The sequence below is a fragment of the Marmota flaviventris genome, chromosome 14 (assembly GCF_047511675.1).
Source record: "Marmota flaviventris isolate mMarFla1 chromosome 14, mMarFla1.hap1, whole genome shotgun sequence".
NCBI lineage: Eukaryota > Metazoa > Chordata > Mammalia > Rodentia > Sciuridae > Marmota > Marmota flaviventris.
Window position 1 is genome coordinate 65,798,451 of NC_092511.1, and position 11,690 is coordinate 65,810,140.

The following is an 11,690-nucleotide window of genomic DNA, read 5'->3' on the forward strand; positions in this document are numbered from 1 at the left end:
AAGCGTGGATCCAGAGGGACTCGTTTGGTGCTTGCATGGGGCTAGTGCCTAGTGATTTAGGGCCAGACATGGAACCTGCAGTTGTGAAGCTAGCCTGACACCTATATGTATATGGTTGGGCCTGATGCTGGGTCAATGTTGAAGTTAGGTTCACTTCACTCTCCTTCCCACCATGTGAAGGGTATCTCTTTCCATGCCATGCTGCTTTGACTTGGGGGAGAGGTGATGTACATAATGTGAGACTATCTTTCCTACCCTCCAACTCTTCTGTTTTCTTTGTTTTACATCTAATCCTCATTCCCTAGATCTTGTCACTTTCTTGAATGGAGAGTTATTCAAATTGTTTCTATGAGAAAATGATCACTAGAATGTCCTGCTTCACCTTCTTGCTGATGCTAATTTTGTTGTATATATTTCCAGGAGCAGTGACTGAACTGTCCTGTGATAGAGGCAGTGCCTTTCTTGGGAACTCTGTGTGAAGGCGTCAATTTAAGATTGCCCAGTTGCTAAGCCTAGGGCTTTGCTAAGTTGCTGAGGCTGGCTTTGAATTCATGATACTCCTACCTCAGCCTCTCAAGCCACTGGGATTATAGGTGTGCACCACCACACCTGGTTTATCAGTGTTTTTTTTTTCCTATTCTGATAGAACTTTTCTGGGTCTGTGTGTCTCCTTCTATTGATTATTATATCTCTTCAACAATACACTGTTTTTCTTGCATTTTGTGAATCTCCTTATTTGCTATTTAATTCTGAAAATTTCATAAAAGAATGGCAGATTCTAGTAAATAATAATTATGTTCATTTGGTTAGGAGAGTTTTTCCTTCTGCAGAAATATAAATTTTGGTCTTGAATCTTGTTAATCTGTAGTTGATCTATATTTTGATTGTGCTACACAAAAATTCTCATTATTTGTGGTATTTTATGTTAAAGTTTTCAGAAATATTGAATTCATGAATACTAAACCACAGCTTCTAGGGAAAATAAAAGATTCATGTTCTGAGAGCTTTGGGTCACAGAATTACATAACCAATCAATACTTAAACTTGTTTTATGTATTTTCCTTTTGAAATAAAACTTATTTCATATATATTACTGTTTCATTAACATTGAACTCATGGAAAATAGCTCTATTACTCATACCTGAACAAAGCTAATCTAACAGTCATTTTCTGCAGAAGGCACATAAAAGCCTTCTTCTACTTTAGAAAAATAAACAATGCATCAGCACTACACTTGGAAGATATTTTAAACAGAAAAGAAAAATCATAAAAAGATTAAATTTTTTAAAAAAATGGTAGCATTAAATATTCCTTGTAGAGAACACTTGTTACAGTATGAGATCTAAAACAAGAAGGTAGAATGCTGCCCTGTTCGACCTCATTGAGGAATGTGTTTATCAAGACACCTCAAATTTTTTGCAGTTCTATTTATTATCCATAAATGGCTGTGTAAGTGCTGCAACTTTTGATTTTTGGACTCATAAATACATTTTAGGAAGTAATTGGATTAGCTAATGAATAATCCACAAATATTGTGGATTAACTCTCTATACATATTTGTGTGGGAACCTTCAATATAACATTGTGACCAACTGCGAAGAGTTGGAATCTCAAATACCTGTGGTTTCATTGCTTTCTTGTACTTAGTATAAGGCCTGGAAGGCTCCATAGTCTTTCCTAGTATTCCTGTTTCATTATCAGAGTCAGCAGACCATGAATACTTATTACCAAACAAGAAATCTCTCTTCCCAATAATAGACAGTAAGTGCAGAGGTGTATATTGATTCTCTCTCTCTCTCTCTGTGTTTCTTTTTTTCTTGTTTTGTTTTTTGAGTCTAATAATAGATGTGCACCTTGTATCTTTGGTTCAGGGATAACAGTTGCTCTACCCTCTCCTTTCCCAATGGCAGGCATGTGATTAGTATGAGGGTAAGCAAAAGAATGCTGAAAACCCATGGAAATTACTTGCAGGTGGATGTTTTTGGAATCCCTAGAAACTCTAAATGCCCATGCTAGACTTTTCTCAGACTTTGAAAAATATTTGAAAACTTCTGTAATTTTCGTAATACTCACTTTCATGGCTTCAACTTTTTTTTTCTCCCATGGTCTACCAAAGCTGAAAGAAATAATGAAACCTACCTCTCCTTGTAGTTACTTATTATCTCTTATTTACAAGCTTTCATTAATAACTCAGCTTTCTGTTAGATGTAATCTGTTATACCTTTTAAAATTATTCACATTTTTCCTAATTGTTAAAGTTAGTTTAACAACTCTTTTTTTAACTTATATCTGAAGTCTAAGAACTTTTAAATACATGCATACATAATTTAATATTCTATATTAAAAATAATGTGGGTGCTATTATTATTCTATGTTTCCAAGAACTTTTACAATCAGCCCTATTTTATAACTATATTGCATATGACAATTGATTATATCCAAGAACCCTCACCATGACATTATTTTTTAAAAAAGAAATTTGATATTTTATTGATTTTTCAAATAACTTTTCCGTAGTTTTATTATTTTTATTTTTTCTTTCTTTCAGAGATTAAATTGTGCTTTCTTTTTACACACTTTTGTCATTTTAATTCTGTCATAATTTTTAAAGTATTATTGTCTTAACTCTTATTTTTACTCCCCAAGTTTCCTTCTTTACCAATTTTCATTATTTGCCTTATTGACTCAACCTAGATTAAAAGTAGTTCATTGGATAGATCTATGTGAACAAGTTGGCATGTATGAGCCAATGTTACAGTTATAAGTTTACTGAAATTCATTATGGAGTAAGTATTTAGTTTCCGATAATGCAAGAAACACATAAGTTAGTAAGACTAAAAAAGGGGAATAACATGACCAAGAAATTTTTACAACTAAGTTTATTCATCATTTGTTACTTTTCAAACTGTCTGATTTATGTTTTCTTTCAGTTTGCTCAGAATTCAACTAGGGAGAAAAGAATGTTCTTTGGCCAATAGAATATGGAGGAAGTGGGGGTTTACCCATGCCAAGGCTAGGACATGGGAGGCTTACATTTTGCTAAATAATCATTCTCTTCACAGCTGCTGATCTTTCAGCTTGAGCCCAATCTTGAATACATGTAGAGAATAGGTTCTCTAGCTAATGCCAGGAAAAACCAAGCACAAAATGGAGCTTCTCAGCTGAACTCATCTTAGACCAACTTATCTATTAATCCACGAGAATAAATTATTATTGTTTTCAGCCATGCTGTAGAATAAACAAATTTGTAGCAGTATTTAGTTGATATAAGAAATATGATTTAATAGCCCCCTTAAACTCTGTTATTCAAAGCATGAGCCAGGAATCATGGTATGAAAACAAAGGGTGTTAGTAGGCTTTAAATGCTGAAATTTAAATGCTGAGTGTTATTGGCTTTAGCAGAACATTTAAAAATTTTCTTATTATTTTTTATATGTAGAAAATGCACAAACCACAAGTATATAGTTTAGAGAATTATCCTCATATAAACAATTCCTCCATCATGAAGTTCAAAATCACTATCCTTTTACAACTTGACTCCTTCCCAGAAACTGCATGAAGGGAAGACACGGAAATATCTTAGCTTTGGATTCAAATGCCTATAAGACACACTAAAAGGTGAAGAAGTCTCTATGAATCACATTTTAAAAAATGCATCCATCTCAATATTTTTAATTCCTTGTTGTAAAATAGGAAAAGAGAATACCAACTAAAGATTATTTGCTAGGTTAACTGTTATGTTCCAAGAGGCTCCAGATATTTTTTCTATATATAAAAAGCAAAGTTTATGATAATTCATATATTTTAATGGCATTCATGCAAATCAAGTACAGAATCCATTTAGATTAACAGCATGCAATGGGTAAGACACAACCTCAAATTTTGTTTCAAAGAGAATCAAGCTGCATATGCTGATAATTAAATTTCAAATTATGTGACTTTTTTTCAAAATCAGGAAAAAATTAATCATATGAATGTCAGCACAGTTCTTGTTTTCAGTTAAATATTTATTCAAATTAAATCATGTTTCTTTATTTCTTTATAAATAGTAGTTAATTAATGTGTTCTTACTGGAATTCAGAGTAAAATAAATTTGGGAAATGACAATAAATGTGTAGATAAGAATCTTGAAAAAAAATCTATAAAATTCTTTGTGACAATAATGTTACCACATTAAATATATAGCATCTGGTTAAACAATACACATCCTCCTCCATACTTCTAAGTTTTGCTCTAGGATCTTTTTTTATAGACTATATTATTTCATGGTAAAATTGTAAATAAGCATTTAAAACGAATTTTCTGCATATTCAATGTACCTTCAAGAAGGATTCTATTTTGAAGATTTCTCCAAATAATAGCTTACTTAAATATCTAAGAAACAGTTGTTCCCCTACCCGCCAGGGCACATGTAAGTTTTCACCATGGGTAATTCTAAAATAGAATGTTTTTCCCCCCATGGGAGACTCCCACAGGGAATGTTAACCTTTTAAAGATGTAATCAAGATAAAACTTTATGTAAGAGATTCACTAAGATTTGACATCTATTTTAAATCATTCCTTTTCTTCATCCTACTTTCTCAATGTTTTTTTTTTTCCTCTTGGAGCCAGTTTATCTTATTGGTCATTGGATTTTTTTCACATATCAAAATATTAAATTTTATACTCTTAATTCAACAGCCAAGCAACATTCTAGCTGACAGCCTAATAAAGCCTGTCACTGTGCATAAGATAGCAATGCTGTCAAGGCATCATTCATTACACTCTCCATGTCCTAAGAGGAAAAAAGAGAAAAATAGTCTCAATTTTCACCTTATGAGACCTGTGCTTTCTCTGCCCTGCTGGTTTTGTAATCCTGTTATTGACTATTAGTACTTTGATGTGTAAAGAAGGATCAAATTCATGTTCATCTCCAGCAAACGTCTAGCAGGATTAAGTATTTGTTTTCTAGGATCACAATTTATAATTACTTGCATTAATGTTTTATTTTTACATTTATCTCTACTTAAGCTAATTTTTATGCATTTATTTCATATGTATTAAAGTAACATATAACTGTTTTCTAATGTAACCTTTGCCTGGATAGTACTTAAAGAACAACCACAATAAAATAATTTACAACTCCATCATTATAACAAGATTATATTAAGTACCTTAGTTAAATTGTATGTGTATGTAAATCTAGTTTTATATATGTATAATTGTATATTACACATATTGCATACATATTCTGTATTCTATGAATTCACTTTAAATATCTATATAAGTCTGTGTATTGCATATATTCAACACATATTTGTGCAGAAAACATGGTTTTTGTAAATAACGAAATATTCCATTAAGTAAAAAAATTATCTACTTTGTATCTTAAAATCAATATTTAAAATTAATAAATTTTTCATATAAATATTATCTATTACTTAATTTTATGGAAGGACATTTAAAGAATCCAGAACAGGATGGGAGTGAAGGAACCAACATTGAATTCTGCTATATCTGAGGCCAGCAGATTTAGATTAAAATTTTACCAGTAAAAAAAAAAAAAAAAATCTTTCATTTGTTTCTACCTATCAAATAAAATATTTGTAATCATTTATTTTATTCTTTTACTTAATACTCCAAACTTTGAAGAGCCTCAAACTGCAGTTTTTGAATAGAAAGGTAAGAGAAAGACAAGCCTTTCTTGCTATCCACTTTACTGTAATTTTTTCATGGCTCAGGCCCAAGCTGGGGAGAATAGCAAATGAAAATTCATTAGTTGCACATGACATTTATTAGGATGCCTTACTATAAATGATCAAAGCACTTGTTTATTACCTGAGCCTGACTGAGAAACTGCAGGACCTGCTCAATTGTGTACGTAGCATGGAGAAGATATGAACTCACAGAGCAAACCTGAAGGGACAGTTGAAGGTAAGTTTATCTACTCAGTTGCATCCAGGCTTTCCAAAGATTTTCCGAGCAATGTTGTTAACAATAGTGAAAGTTATCTAAATATCTTGATTGTTCTCCAATAGAAAACTGGTTAAAGTACTGAACATCTCAAAAATGGAACATTACACATACATCAGAAAAAAATGGTATATTTTTCTTGGGATGACATATATGACTGAAAAGACAAGTTAAATACAGTATCTGCAGACATAACTTAAGAGCATAATTATATGTTCCTCATTCCTTGAATTGTTTTATTTTCCAAAATAGGTATTTCTGAAACTGCCCATACAGATGACTTTCTTTATGTATTTCTTTATGTTTGGCACATCTGGCTGGTATGCCAAAACAATTCATATGGCCAATCTTGATTCCCGCTCCCCCAATAAAGAAATGCTATATTCTTACTAAAAAGAGGGAAATGGATGGTGTGGAGAATATAATGCTAAGTGAAGTTAGTCAATCCCCAAAAAACAAATGCTGAATGTTTTCTTCGATATAAGGATGCTGATTCATAGTGGGGTTGGAAGGGGAGCATGGGAGGATTAAATGAACTCTAGATAGGGCAAAGGGAAGGGAGGCGTAGGAAGCAGGCATGGGGGTAGAAAAAATGGTGGAATGAGATGGACATCATTACCCCAAGTACTTGTATGAAGACACAAATGGTGTGAATATACTTTGTATACAACCAGAGATATGAAAAAAATGTGCTCTATATGTGTAGTATGAATTGTAATACATTCTGATGTCATATATAACAAATTGGAATAAAAATAAAAGATAAGTTAATAATTGGGTAAATTGGCCATGGTTTTGCCATTTCAAAGGACTAATAATATATATATATATATATATATATATATATATATATATATATGGCCATTAAGTGATGTCTAACATTTTGGAAATTTATTTTCTTAAATACAAAAGACATGATTTTTAAGTTGAAAATTTTTTTCTAGCATTATAGAATTGAAAGAACTTTTTGCCAGTTAAATACAGTTTTAATTTTATAATTTAATAATGAGGAGTCATACACTGAAATCAACATGTAAGAATATAGTAAGAATATAGCATTTAGTAAGAATATAGCATTTCTTTATGGTGGGGGGGACATCAAGCTTGGCCATATGAATTGTTTCACACCAGCCAGATGTGCCAAACACATTCTAGTGTTTCAGTCCAAGTTTGTCCACATAAACAGCTGAAATCAATTACAAGGTATGGCCTAACAGATGCCAGGGGAACTTTTTAAAAAGTAGTTTTTACAGTTATTAAACAACTTCTTGCACACCAAAGTCATCATATACACAGGGCAAAGTCAGAACTTTTATATTTGTGTTTATTCTATATTCAATTTTCAAAACATTATTGTAATTGAATATTAAAACAAAACACACAATAGCAAGTAGTGAACATATTATGATTATAGTCCTTCACTCATTCACTACTGCATATAAAATGCCTGCAGTGACTGTTATTTACTGGACCCATTAAGGGGTTTGACACTGAACACCATCTTTGGGATGATATTCATCATCCTCATATGTTTCTCCATTATAATGTCACCATCTTTTCTGGATCAAAGTCCACCAGTTTTACCCATTTCATCAGTCTCTTCTGTTTCCCTCCTCTCAGGTATGAGTTTTTCCAGTGAAGAGAGTTTGTCAGGAAAAAGAAAGCCATTTTCAGGAAAGTTTATCTTAAACTCAATGATTAGGTGACCCTTTTTATATGGTCTATGATAAATTGGCTTAACTTCATTTAGCACACACTGTATATCTCATGCTTGACAATATGAACTGCATGAGAGGTGATGAGTATGGTTTGAATATCAAGAGTGGATATTGGCTTCTGGAAACAACATAATGCTTCCACCAGCTGTATGTTCATATACATGAAAAAGTCTTTTCCTTGTTGAGTAAATACAGCATGGTCCTTCTAATCTAACACAATGAAAATATCTCCTGGTTCCAGTTCTGGCTCTGGGTCTCCTTTACCGTGTCTATATTTCATGCCTTTGTCAATATGAACTTCTAGAATCTTTTTCTCTTGAACTCTCTTCCTGCTTGCAACTTTTACAACTATCTGTAGGACTGATATGTCCCCCATGGCCTTGGCAATCCATGCAGACAGTGAATTTGCTGAACCATTCCAGGTCCAATCTGATGAATTCTTATTTGCATTCCAGTACCTCAGCATTTGGGATACCCCTCTACTGTTCCATTGGTACCACCTCGGACTTCACATTTTTCACAAATCACATTTTTTTCCAGAGGCAGTTTTCTTGTTGCACCATTATATAAATCTAACACCACTGAGTTGATGAACAATATTTTTATTTCTCCTTTCTCTCTGCATCCTTCCTTCTCCTCCAAAAATCATATCAAAGATGGCCATGGGGGAGCCAAAACCACCACCTGCTCCTACATCCTTAATTGCCTGTTCCCCTCCTTTGCCATATAATTACCTTTTCTTGGCATCAGAGAGAACTTTATAATCTTGAGAAATCTGTTTGGACTTTTCTCCTTCATTTGGATTCTTAGCAGGGTAGTACTTCAAGTCCAGTTTCCTGTAAGCCTTTTTAAATTCTTCCTGAGTGGCATTGGTTTTGACCCCCAAAACATTATACTAAGTCATTTCTTTCATCACTTTCTACAGCGGGTGAGCAGGCTGGGGCAGATGTTGGGGAGTGGAAAGGGGCACATCACTGAGTGCAGCTTGGGCAACCACCTCTCCTCCCTAGAATTGGAAGAATTTAACAGTGAAAATTTATATACTCAACATTGACATTTTATTACCAAAAATTAACTTTAAAATCTATGGTTTGCAAGTATTTATATGTGCATCAACCACTCTGTTGTGTTCATCCTGAGGGAGGAGCCCCAGAACGGGCAGTTTCTTCCTGATTACATGTGCCAGGCCACTTGGATGGATGGTAATGTACAGATTGACAAAACACTGAATTTTGCTACCCCATTTGCTGGAATCTCCTTGGTTTTACATTGGCCTGGTGTAATAGCTTTCAGCTCATCGCTAGGGTTCTCACAAAGGCATTCCGATCTGTATATTGTCAACTTGATATCTTTTTGGAAAAATAAGGTTCTGGAGCTTCCCAGCCCTCCATCTTGTTGGAATTCTCCTTAGTGACTTTAAAAAATATATATTACAACCTTATAACTGAGTATATTGGTATTAATGCTCTTATGTGCTACCTGGGTTCTCTTTTCAGGACATAGGCACTCATTCCTCCATTTGCTGGCAGTAGTGGTTACTGATACCTCAGGGTAAAATCTCTTTTTGAGAATCTTCTTTGCCTTAAGACACCGCCTTGCACAAGTTGCACACTTTTTCTAATGGAAACCCTACCTCCAGTGACAATTCCAGACGGCAATTCTAAGATTGACCTGATGCCTCCATCGGAAAGAATTCTGAAGTGTTTCACAGATGTTTCACAGATCCCCATGGAATCAGATGAAGGAAATCAGCTCTTCATTTTCTCAGTCCTGCGTCCCTTGCTCTCTCACAGATTTGTTTCCAATAACACTCCAAAGTAAACTTCGCACATGCATATCTTTTTCTCAGTCTTTCCCAGGTAATATACTAAAATATCTACACGAGGCTACTTATGAACTTGAAAACTCCTTGAATGCTTATTTTCTGTAGGGGTGTGTGTGTACGTGTGTGCGTATGTAAATATTTAGATAATGGTTATGCAAGTACACATACTTGTGTATTCATAGTTTGTATTGCCCTTCCTATGTCACATAGGAATATCTTTGATCTCTGATCACTCTAAGGACATTGTTGCAAAGGATGCCGCCCCATTATTTATATCTTTACTCTTAATGTTTTGACACTCATTAAGTTGTGTGAGACAATTTTTTAAAACACCCTAAATTCCATTATCTTTTTATTTCTCCCTTGATAATTTCTAGTTGCTCGAATGGGATTATTTTTCCCACAAATAAAATCTGTAATGCTTTAATGATGCAAATGACCAATGCTTTGATAGTAATACATAGTCTTTGGAAGTACAGAGTCAAAGATAATTAACAAAGTATGATGGCAAATGATAAATCATACACCATCTTATCTTAAATTTGATAGAAAACCTGTTTTATCAAAAATTAAACAAGTAGAGAAGTGGATAAATGCCATCTCTTTTACATACTGTTTCAGTCTATTTGATGTTTAATAGTTTTTAAGGTTAGAAGATTCTTTAAATAACGCATATAGAATTTATTAAGAATTCTTTTCTTTATGCCTGTGTCTGTTGTTAACTACAAAAATCGTAAAGTTTGTATTCCAAAATAAATCCTATGAGAATGACACTTATTTCTTTGTGACAGTCTTCAAGACTACAAACATATCAATTTGTTCAAAACTATTATGAACAACAAATCTGGAAAAAATGCAAATTATAATTAAAATATCCATTTGAAATATATTTATTAATAATCTTAACACTGCATGCAGTTTTCAAAATTTCAATACTGTAATTAAATTAACACTGTTTATGCTTTTGGTATTTAAAGGCTGAAATTGCAAGCAATAACCATAAAATAAAGTAATAAATAATGATAGTAACTAATTACCACAGAAATGAAACAAAATCATAGTAATAATCACAATTTTTATTGACAACAGCTCCTTTATAGCATTCCAAATGACTGGGTAATTCTACAAATAATATGTTTATTACCAACAAAACTTTCGCATCCACCCATTAAATAAAGCAAGCATAAGGTTTCCCCAATTATATGACAGCACTGTCCTTTTTTGTTTCTTTTCCTTTCACTAGCAGTTTAGTGTTCACTCATATATATTGTGACCTAGATTATAGAGTATAGGGGGTACAAATAGTTAAAGATCACTTCAAATCATTGAATTCAGTGAGTTCCAAAAGCAAATGCATTAAAAAAGGAGTAATTTTGACTGCTTATATTTAAAAAAGAAAATGCATACATATATGTGTGTGTATATATATGTATATATATTATGTGTATTATATATATTATGTGTATATATACATAAATGCATACATATGTGTGTATATATGTATATATAAGAATATATGTATGTATATATGTGTGTGTGTGTGTGTGTGTGTGTGTATATATACACACTTTCCTTTTTGTACAACCACCAAGTTTTCATTTTTTAATTGTATAAAAGAAAAAGTTAAAGGATTACAGAAAATTCTTAGAAGCTAGGGAAATATAAAATAATTCTGCAGGAATATATGATTAAGAAGATTCTTGATTCATGAGGAATCTACATGATCTCTAATGAATAATTTCATGTAAATCTTGAAGAAGTACTAAAGGATTCTAATATTTAAAATTGATAGGAATTAAATAAAAATATCATTCCAGGTAGATTGCATACTTAAATTTGAAAAACAAAATATTAATGCACCTAGAAGAAAATGGAAGATAATATCTTTATTACTTCAGAGTTGGCAATGATGTGTTAAATAGAATACAAAAAGTACTGGCAATAAAAGAGAAATAATCACAAAATCGGTTTATACTAAAATTGAAAAATTTGTTTATCAGATTGAACTATTAAAAGATAAAGTCAAGACATACACCAGGAGATAACACATTAGTTAGAACACATACAAGTAATAAGGGGCCTAATCTTTGTTCACAGGCTTGCGTGTGTGTGTGTGTGTGTGTGTGTGTTTATTAGGTGTGTCATACTCAATTAAAAGAGACAACACAATGAAAATCTGAGCAAGAGCCCCAAGT

General features: G+C 32.7%; 1 pseudogene; it reads right to left on the reverse strand.

The window, feature by feature from the left end:
* Positions 1 to 7,427: 7,427 nt before the first annotated feature.
* Positions 7,428 to 8,583, reverse strand: LOC114099487 (dnaJ homolog subfamily A member 1-like; annotated as a pseudogene).
* Positions 8,584 to 11,690: the final 3,107 nt, after the last annotated feature.